At 48.4% G+C, this 9,191-nt stretch overlaps 1 protein-coding gene across 1 annotated transcript in view; it reads right to left on the bottom strand.

The window, feature by feature from the left end:
- LOC140731965 (F-actin-monooxygenase mical1-like) overlaps positions 1 to 9,191 on the bottom strand; it is a 257,596-nt gene extending 248,405 nt beyond the window's left edge. Inside the window, exons 1-2 of the mRNA XM_073053995.1 lie at positions 8,768 to 9,191; positions 1,475 to 1,598 (exon numbers count right to left, since the gene is read on the bottom strand). The gene's annotated coding sequence lies outside the window, so the exon portion shown is untranslated. The remainder of the gene's footprint in view (positions 1 to 1,474; positions 1,599 to 8,767) is intronic.

The following is a 9,191-nucleotide window of genomic DNA, read 5'->3' on the forward strand; positions in this document are numbered from 1 at the left end:
CAGCAATTGCAAACAGTGAATGACAAATATATTTTCTTTTAATAATTGGGCTCTTTCCCGATCATTTTTTTTCTTTTCGATATTTTTATTGATTACTTGCATAGATGAAAACAAATACATTATAATATTATGAAAATAAAAACAAATTTGAAATGCCCCATATCTGTGTATAGTAAATTAAACGTGATATTGAAAAGGTATATTTTATTCTAATCTAAAAGAAAATCAAAACCATCAAAACCCCATAACAAAAAAAAGAAAAACAGTTGTTTAGTTAAAAAAGAAAAAAAATCCTGAAAATAGTCATAAATTCAAACATATAATAGCCATCATCATTGCTGAACAAGGCGAAGATTGTGAAAGTAATTCCAAAAAGGTTCCCATAATGTGAAAGAATTTTGTCTAGGTACAGAAATAGAACACCTAATCTTCTCTAGATTTAAACATGACATAACATCAATCAACCAATGGGGACGAGCAGGCAGAGTGGCATCTTGCCATTTAAGCAACAAAACTCTTCTGGCTAAAAGAGAAATAAAAGCCAAAATATACAAATCATTCAGCTTAAGAGTAAAATCATTTCCTCCAACAATGCCAAACAAGGCAGTCAGAGGGTTGGGTTTAAAGTTTACTTTAAAAATCTCCAAGAAAGTTTGAAATACTTCTTTCCAAAATTTATCAAGCCACGGGCAGGACCAAAACATATGAATTAAAGAGGCCTCTTCGACATTAACCTTATTACAGTATGGGGAAAAATCTGAGTAAAAACGAGAGAGCTTATCTTTAGTCATATAGGCTCTATGAACCACTTTAAATTGCAAAAGAGAATGACGCGCACATAATTAAGATCATTCTAACTTCACCACAATTCCTCATGTTTAGCCTCATGAGAGTTTGAAATTAAATGCCAAATTCTGTTTTTTTGTTATCTGGCATTTGCTAGTCCACTTACATCAACACTCTCTGGCTACACAAGAGAACACTTAGCTGGTATTTCAGCTTTCTAAGATCAAAAGATTGTGGATTCAAGATCAGCTCCAGAGACCTGAGCATGTTCTGTACAGTACTAAAGGAATGTTGCACTATCAGAGGAGGCTTGAAAGTTTGAACGCTTGAAAAATGAGACAGGTACAAAGCCAATTACTAGATAGATATGCTGCTCCCTCTTGTGTGTCCAAGCTGGCAAAGGGTTAGATGAATCATCGTTAAGTGAAGACAAACCAGAATGACCAACTTGTAACAGTCCCCAGAGGAGACAAAATTACTTTCTTTAAAGCAGTTAATTCAATGATACTAGGCAGACAGGGGCAAAGCCTCAAGTTTGTGCCCTAAGCTATATTGAAAAAGTTGTGACATCCCCACTGAATCAGGAAGTACTACGATATTCAGAAAAACAGTGTCATCCCTTGGGAGCACAGAGACGAACAGCATAAGTGGCAGAAGTGGAACACCATCCACTTCACAAACTACTCACTTGCCTGCGCTGTAAACTGTCTCCAGCTCCATCTACAGGCTTGTCTGCAGATTGAACTCTTCATCCACCTCAGACCTGACAAAATTCAGATAGAACGAAGCCGTCCTCAATCCCAATAGACTGCCTAAGAAAATAAAGTTAAAAGGTTAGAAAAAATAAGCTGCGTTTTAACAAGTCTTCATGCTCTCAACAGCCTGTACACCCAGCCATAACAATCAATGAATACCTTGCACTTACGTTATCTCTGAATAGGTTTTTAGTTATGTCTTTGTGTGGTTCCATGTTTAATTGTGTTTGATAATGTTGCTGTTAAGCATCAAATGTTTTCTTCACTATTAAAAGCAAACCATAAGAGCTGCGAGAGAAGTATTAGAGCAAGATAGTTAACTAAAACAAAAGCAGGTTTAACAAGAGGAGGATTAAAGATAAGCAGTCACAGTGTGATGGGGTATTGGCAGAGTCATGGTGTACTGCTGCTGTTAGGACGGCAAGCTTGGTAACAATTTTTGAGACAAAGAAATCCCAGGACCCTTATTAAATCAAACATTTAGTTGGCAGAGTGAAGTAGTTCCTAGAGGGAGTTTCTCACTGCCCTTTATATGGGGAAGTCCAAAGATAAAAGATGCAACTTCTCCGTATCAGCAGAGCTATAAACACTGGGAAATTCAAGTTGATATTTACAGTGCCTATAAAAAGTATTCACTGCCCCCCTTGGAAGCTTTCATGTTTTATTGTTTTGAATCACAGTGGATTTAATTTGGCTTTTTTTACACTGGGCAACAGAAAAGACCTTTTCATGTTAAAGTGAAAACAGATCTCTAGAAAGTGATCTAAATTAATGACAAATATAAAACACAAAAAATTGATTGCAGTATAGGAGGAAGCTAGAACAAAAGCTGCAGAAAAAAAGCATGAAGGAGGTGTGGGATGGGATGAAGATCATCACCGGATGCGGTGCAAAGCGGGGGGCAAACATAAGTGGAGATGTGGAGAAAGCGAACCAGCTGAACAACTTCTTCAACAGGTTCGACAGCACAATCTCATCCTCACCGCAGAAATCCACACCAGGCTTACTTCCCTCACAGGAAAATAGCCACTCACAGGAGACCTTGCCCACGCCCAGGATTACGGCTGCACAGGTGGAAGGTCAACTGAGGAAGATCTGTACCAGCAAGGCGGCTGGACCGGATGGAGTTTCCCCACAATTACTGAGGGCCTGTGCGACTGAGCTGGGAGAACCACTACAGCGCATCTTCAACATGAGCCTGGAGCAGAGAAGAGTACCCAGACAGTGGAAAACATCCTGTATTGTCCCGGTACCGAAGAAACCACAACCAAAGGAGTTGAATGACTTCAGACCTGTTGCCTTGACGTCGCACGCCCGGGATCCTCTTCAGTTTGCGTATAAGGAGAAGGTGGGAGTGGAGGATGCTATCACGTATTTGCTGCACAAATCACTCTCTCACCTAGATGGGGTCAGTTGTGCTGTGAGGATTACATTCCTTGACTTCTCTAGTGCCTTTAACACCATCCAGCCCAAGATCTTAAGGCACAAACTAACGGAGATGGGAGTAGACTCTCACATGGTGGATTGGATAGTGGACTACTTGACAGATAGACCTCAGTATGTGCGGTTGGGAGACTGTAGGTCTGACACGGTGGTCAGCAGCACAGGAGCACCGCAGGGAACCGTACTCTCTCCGGTCCTGTTCACCCTGTACACATCAGACTTCCAATATAACTCGGAGTCCTGCCATGTGCAGAAGTTCGCTGATGACACGGCCATAGTGGGGTGTGTCAGGAATGGACAGGAGGAGGAGTATAGGAAACTGATACAGGACTTTGTGATATGGTGCAACTCAAACTACCTGCGTCTCAATATCACCAAGACCAAGGAGATGGTGGTGGATTTTAGGAGATCTAGGCCTCATATGAAGCCAGTGATCATTAATGGAGAATGTGTGGAGCAGGTTAAGACCTACAAGTATCTGGGAGTACAGTTAGACGAGAAGCTAGACTGGACTGCCAACACAGATGCCTTGTGCAGGAAGGCACAGAGTCGACTGTACTTCCTTAGAAGGTTGGCGTCATTCAATGTCTGTAGTGAGATGCTGAAGATGTTCTATAGGTCAGTTGTGGAGAGCGCCCTCTTCTTTGTGGTGGCGTGTTGGGGAGGAAGCATTAAGAAGAGGGACGCCTCACGTCTTAATAAGCTGGTAAGGAAGGCGGGCTCTGTCGTGGGCAAAGTACTGGAGAGTTTAACATCGGTAGCTGAGCGAAGGGCGCTGAGTAGGCTACGGTCAATTATGGAAAACTCTGAACATCCTCTACATAGCACCATCCAGAGACAGAGAAGCAGTTTCAGCGACAGGTTACTATCGATGCAATGCTCCTCAGACAGGATGAAGAGGTCAATACTCCCCAATGCCATTAGGCTTTACAATTCAACCGCCAGGACTTAAGAACTTTTTTAAAAGCTATTATTAATGCTTTTTGAGATAGTGATTTAGATGCATATCATATTTTTTACTGAGTTAAGTATTGTATGTAATTAGTTTTGCTACAACAAGTGTATGGGACATTGGAAAAAAAAGTTGAATTTCCCCATGGGGATGAATAAAGTATCTATCTATCTATCTATCTATCTATCACAAGTAGTCACCCCCTTCAAGCCAGTATTTAGTAGATGCACCTTTGGCAGCCTAGAGTCTGCATGGATAGATCTCCATCAGCTTTGCACATTTGGACACTGCAATTTTTCCCCATTCACCTTTACAAAACTGATCAAGCCCTGTCAGATTGCATGGGGTTCAGGGGTGAACAGCTCTTTTCAAGTCCAGCAAAAATTCTTAATTAGATCGAGGTCTAGACTTTGACTTGGCCACTCCAGGACATTAACTTTGTTGTTTTTAAGCAATTCCTGTGTAGCTTTGGCTTTATACTTGGGGTCATTGTCTTGCATCAAGACTGCATCAAGTTTTCCTCTGGGATTTCCCTGTATGTTGCTGCATTCATTTTATGGTCTACCTTCACAAGCCTCCCATGGCCGTCTGCAGTGAAGCATCCCCACAGTATGACACAGCCACACCATGCTTCACAGTAGGGATGACGTTTAGTTTGATGGTCAAAAGCTCAATTTTGGTTTCATCAGACCATGGAATCTTTTTCCAGCTGACTTCAGAGTCTCCCACATGCTTTCTGGCAAATTCTAGCAGAGATTACATGCGAGTATTTTTTCCAACAAAGGCTTTCTCTTTGCCACTCTCCCATTAAGATGCAACTGGAAAGCACCTGGGCAATAGTTGTTGTATGTGCAGTCTCTCCTGTCCCAGCCATTGAAGTTCGTATCTCCTCCAGAGTTGTCATAGGTCTCTTCTTGCATAGTCACTCAGTTTTTGAGGATGGCCTGCTCTAGGCAGATTCACAGCTGTGCCATATTCTTTCCATTTCTTTATGATCGACTTAACTGTACTGAAGGGATATTCAGTGACTTGGAAATTTTCTGACTTGCGTTTTTCAATAACATTTTCACGGAGTTGCTTGGAGTGTTCTTTTGTCTTCATGGTGTAGTTTTTGCCAGGATACTGACTGACCAGCAGTTGGACCTTCCAGATGGAGGTGTATTTTTACTACATGATGCACCATCAATAACTCACTCTGAGACGTAAAAGTGAGGTATCGGCTTTTATTGACTGGAAGAAGGAACGAGCAGTGAGTGACCACCATACTACATCCTGGAGACTGAGAGGCCAGGCTCAGACCTCCATCACCTTTATACAGGGGTCTGTGGGAGGAGCCACAGGAGCAGTCAGCGGGGGTGTGTCCAGACAGGTGTATGTAGTTCACCACATTCACCCCCACGTTGTTTTAAAAAGAGTCCCCATATGGCGAAGTTTCTTACAAGTATATTTACAGGTTAAGTCTATCAGGTGGTCGAATCTGTCGCTGCGATCTACGTAGCACCGGCGGTGATTGCACAGGTGCCGGTGGTGATTGCACAGGTGCCGGTGGTGGTGATTGCACCGGAGACGGTGGTGGTGATTGCACAGGTGCCGGTGGTGGTGATTGCACCGGAGACGGTGGTGGTGATTGCACAGGTGCCGGTGGTGGTGATTGCACAGGGTGCCGGTGGTGGTGATTGCACCGGAGACGGCGGTGGTGATTGCACAGGTGCCGGTGGTGGTGATTGCACAGGTGCCGGTGGTGATTGCACCGGAGACGGTGGTGGTGATTGCACAGGTGCCGGTGGTGGTGATTGCACAGGTGCCGGTGGCGGTGACTGCACAGGTGCCGGTGGCGGTGATTGCACAGGGTGCCGGTGGTGGTGATTGCACAGGTGCCGGTGGTGATTGCACAGGTGCCGGTGGTGGTGATTGCACAGGTGCTGGAGGTGGTGATTGCACAGATGCCGGTGGTGGTGACTGCACAGGTGCCGGTGGTGATTGCACAGGTGCCGGTGGTGGTGATTGCACAGGTGCTGGAGGTGGTGATTGCACAGATGCCGGTGGTGGTGATTGCACAGGTGCCGGTGGTGGTGATTGCACAGGTGCCGGTGGTGATTGCACCGGAGACGGAGGTTGTGCTGGTTCTGGCCTGACTGGAGGTGTCAGCCCACTAGGCGTCAGTGTTCCCTCACGCGTGTGCGAGGCGCCTGGAATATACGCGTATGAGACTCCCGGTATATGAGTGTCATGAGGAGTCTGTGTAGGGCTTGGTGTGTGCGGTGTCACCTCGGGTACAGGGTTCTTAGTTACCGTGGAGTGTTCGGGGTAGTGGTCTGCTGCTCCTGCGGGCGCCAGGTCGCGGACGGAGACCGTGTCCTCCCGCCCATCAGGTAAGACCACGTAGGCATACTGGGGGTTCGCATGTAGGTGAACCCTCTCGACCAGCGGGGAGTATTTATTGCTCCTCACATGTTTACGTAGCAGCACTGGCCCCGGGGACGTCAGCCAAACTGGTAGGGTGGTCCCAGTGACAGACTTCCTGGGAAAAGAGAATAGGCGTTCGTGAAGGGTGGCATTGGTGGACGTACATAACAGGGAGCGGATAGAGTGGAGTGCCTCAGGGAGGACCTCCTGCCATCGAGAGACCGGCAACCCTTTTGACTTAGGGGCTAAAAGTATGGCCTTCCACACTGTGGCATTCTACCTCTCCACCTGTCCATTTCTCCGGGGATTATAACTCGTGGTCTGACTAGTAGCAATGCCCCTAGCCAGCAGGTACCGGTGCAGCTCGTCACTCATAAAGGAGGACCCTCTATCACTGTGGATATAGCAGGGATATCCAAACAGAGTGAAGAGCTGGCGCAGGGCTTTTATGACGGACGTGGCAGTGGTGTCGGGGCAGGGAATGGCAAAGGGGAACCGCGAGTACTCGTCGATAATATTGAGAAAATAGACATTGCGGTTGGTGGAGGGAAGGGGGCCCTTAAAGTCAACACTCAGTCGCTCAAAGGGGCGGGTGGCCTTGACAAGTTGCGCTGTTTCAGGACGGTAGGTGCGGTTTGCACTCAGCGCAGATCTGGCAGTCCCTGGTCATCGATCTGATGTCCTCCAGGGAGTACGGCAGGTTCCGGGCTTTCACGAAATGGTACAATCGGGTGACCACCAGATGGCAAAGATGTGCATGAAGGGCGTATAGCTGGTCGAGCTGTGCACTAGTACACGCTCCCCGGGATAGGGCATCAGGGGGCTCATTGAGCCTGCCAGGCCGGTACAGGATATCATAGTTGTAGGTGGAGAGTTCTATTCTCCACCGCAAAATTTTATCATTTTTGATTTTGCCCCGCTGTTGGTTGCTGAACATGAACGCAACTGAGCACTGGTCGGTCAGCAAGGTGAACCTTTTGCCGGCGAGATAGTGCCTCCAGTGCCTAATAGCTTCCACTATGGCCTGGGCTTCTTTCTCCACCGCGGAGTGCCGAATTTCAGAGCCTTGAAGGGTACGAGAAAAGAATGCTACTGGCCTGCCTGCCTGATTGAGGGTAGCGGCAAGCGCGAAATCGGAGGCGTCACTCTCTACTTGGAAGGGAATGGTCTCGTCCACCGCATGCACCGTTGCTTTGGCAATGTCCCCTTTAATGCAGCTGAAGGCCGCGCAGGCCTCGGCAGAGAGGGGAAAAGTGGTAGACATAACCAGGGGGCGGGCCTTGTCTGCGTAATGGGGGACCCATTGGGCGTAATAGGAAAAAAAACCCAGGCACCGTCTGAGGGCTTTGAGAGTGGTGGGAAGAGGGAGTTCTAACAGGGGGCGCATACGGTCGGGATCAGGGCCAATGACCCCGTTTTCCACGACATACCCAAGGATAGCGAGTTGGGTGGTTCCGAACACACACTTGTCCCTGTTATAAGTAAGGTTCAGAGCTTTGGCCACTTGGAAAAATTGTTGGAGGTTGGCATCGTGATCCGACCAGTCGCGACCACAGATGGTGATGTTATCCAGATAGGGAAATGTGGCCTTCAGTTGGTACTGGTCCACCATCCGGTCCATTTCCCTCTGGAAGACCGAGACACTATTTGTGACACCAAATGGGATGCGCAGGAAGTGATAGAGCCTGCCGCCCGCCTCGAAGGCAGTGTAGGGGCGGTCCTCTGGGCGGATGGGGAGCTGGTGATAAGCGGATTTCAGATCTATCGTCGAGTACACCTTGTACTGAGCTATCTGGTTGACCATATCCGCGATGCGGGGTAGGGGGTACGCGTCAAGCTGCGTGAACCTATTGATGGTTTGACTATAGTCCACGACCATCCTATTTTTCTGCCCAGTCCGAACAACAACCACCTGGGACCGCCAAGGGCTTGTGCTTGGCTCGATGATCCCCTCCCCGAGCAGCCACTGCACCTCTGACTGAATGAAGGCCCTGTCCCCCGCGCTGTACCTCCTGCTTTTAGTTGCCACCGGTTTACAGTCGGGGGTCAGGTTGGCGAACAGCGATGGGGGAGGGATCTTGAGGGTGGAGAGGCTGCAAGTGGTGTCGGTAGCGCAGCTGTCGGCATGGTGCTGGGTGGGACGTGTGGTTCGGTGTGTGTGTGTGTGCAGTAACGGGGTATATGACGAAGTCCCACCAAACTGAGGATTCCTGACAGTGAATGGTGGGAGGGGCCCATCATATGCCATAGTCACACTTCTCAGGTGGCTCTGGAAGTCCAGCCCCAATAGCACAGGTGCGCAGTCGAGGCATGACCAGTAGCACAAAGTTCCGATATTCTGTGCCCTGCACCACCAATGTCACTACACAACCCACCCGGATGTCTGTGGAATACGACCCAGAGCCATGGTGACCCTCTGGCTTACCAGCCGTGTCACGAGTCTGCAGCGTTGCACCGTGTCCGGGTCAATAAAACTCTCTGTGCTGCCTGTGTCAAACAGGCAGCTAGTCCTGTGCCCCTCCACCAGGATGTCCATCATTGACCTTGCAAGCTGGTGTGGGGCGCTTTGGTCGAGGGTTACGGTGGCCAGAGTTGAGCCGGCTTGGTGCCCGGTAAACACCGGCGGGTCGGGTGCGGGGCATGCTGACGCCGACAAAGATGGCCGCCCACATCCGGGCATGCAAGATGGCGGCCCCCATGTCTCACACGGGTAGGGGGCGGGGCATGTTGACGCTGACAAAGATGGCCACCCACATCCGGGCATGCAAGATGGCGGGCCCCATGTCTCACACGCCGCGCTGCCCGACCCCGCTCGTAGTTTAGACTTACAGACTTTGGCGAAATGGCCC

This window comes from Hemitrygon akajei, chromosome 8, assembly GCF_048418815.1.
Source record: "Hemitrygon akajei chromosome 8, sHemAka1.3, whole genome shotgun sequence".
Classification (NCBI taxonomy): Eukaryota; Metazoa; Chordata; class Chondrichthyes; order Myliobatiformes; family Dasyatidae; genus Hemitrygon; species Hemitrygon akajei.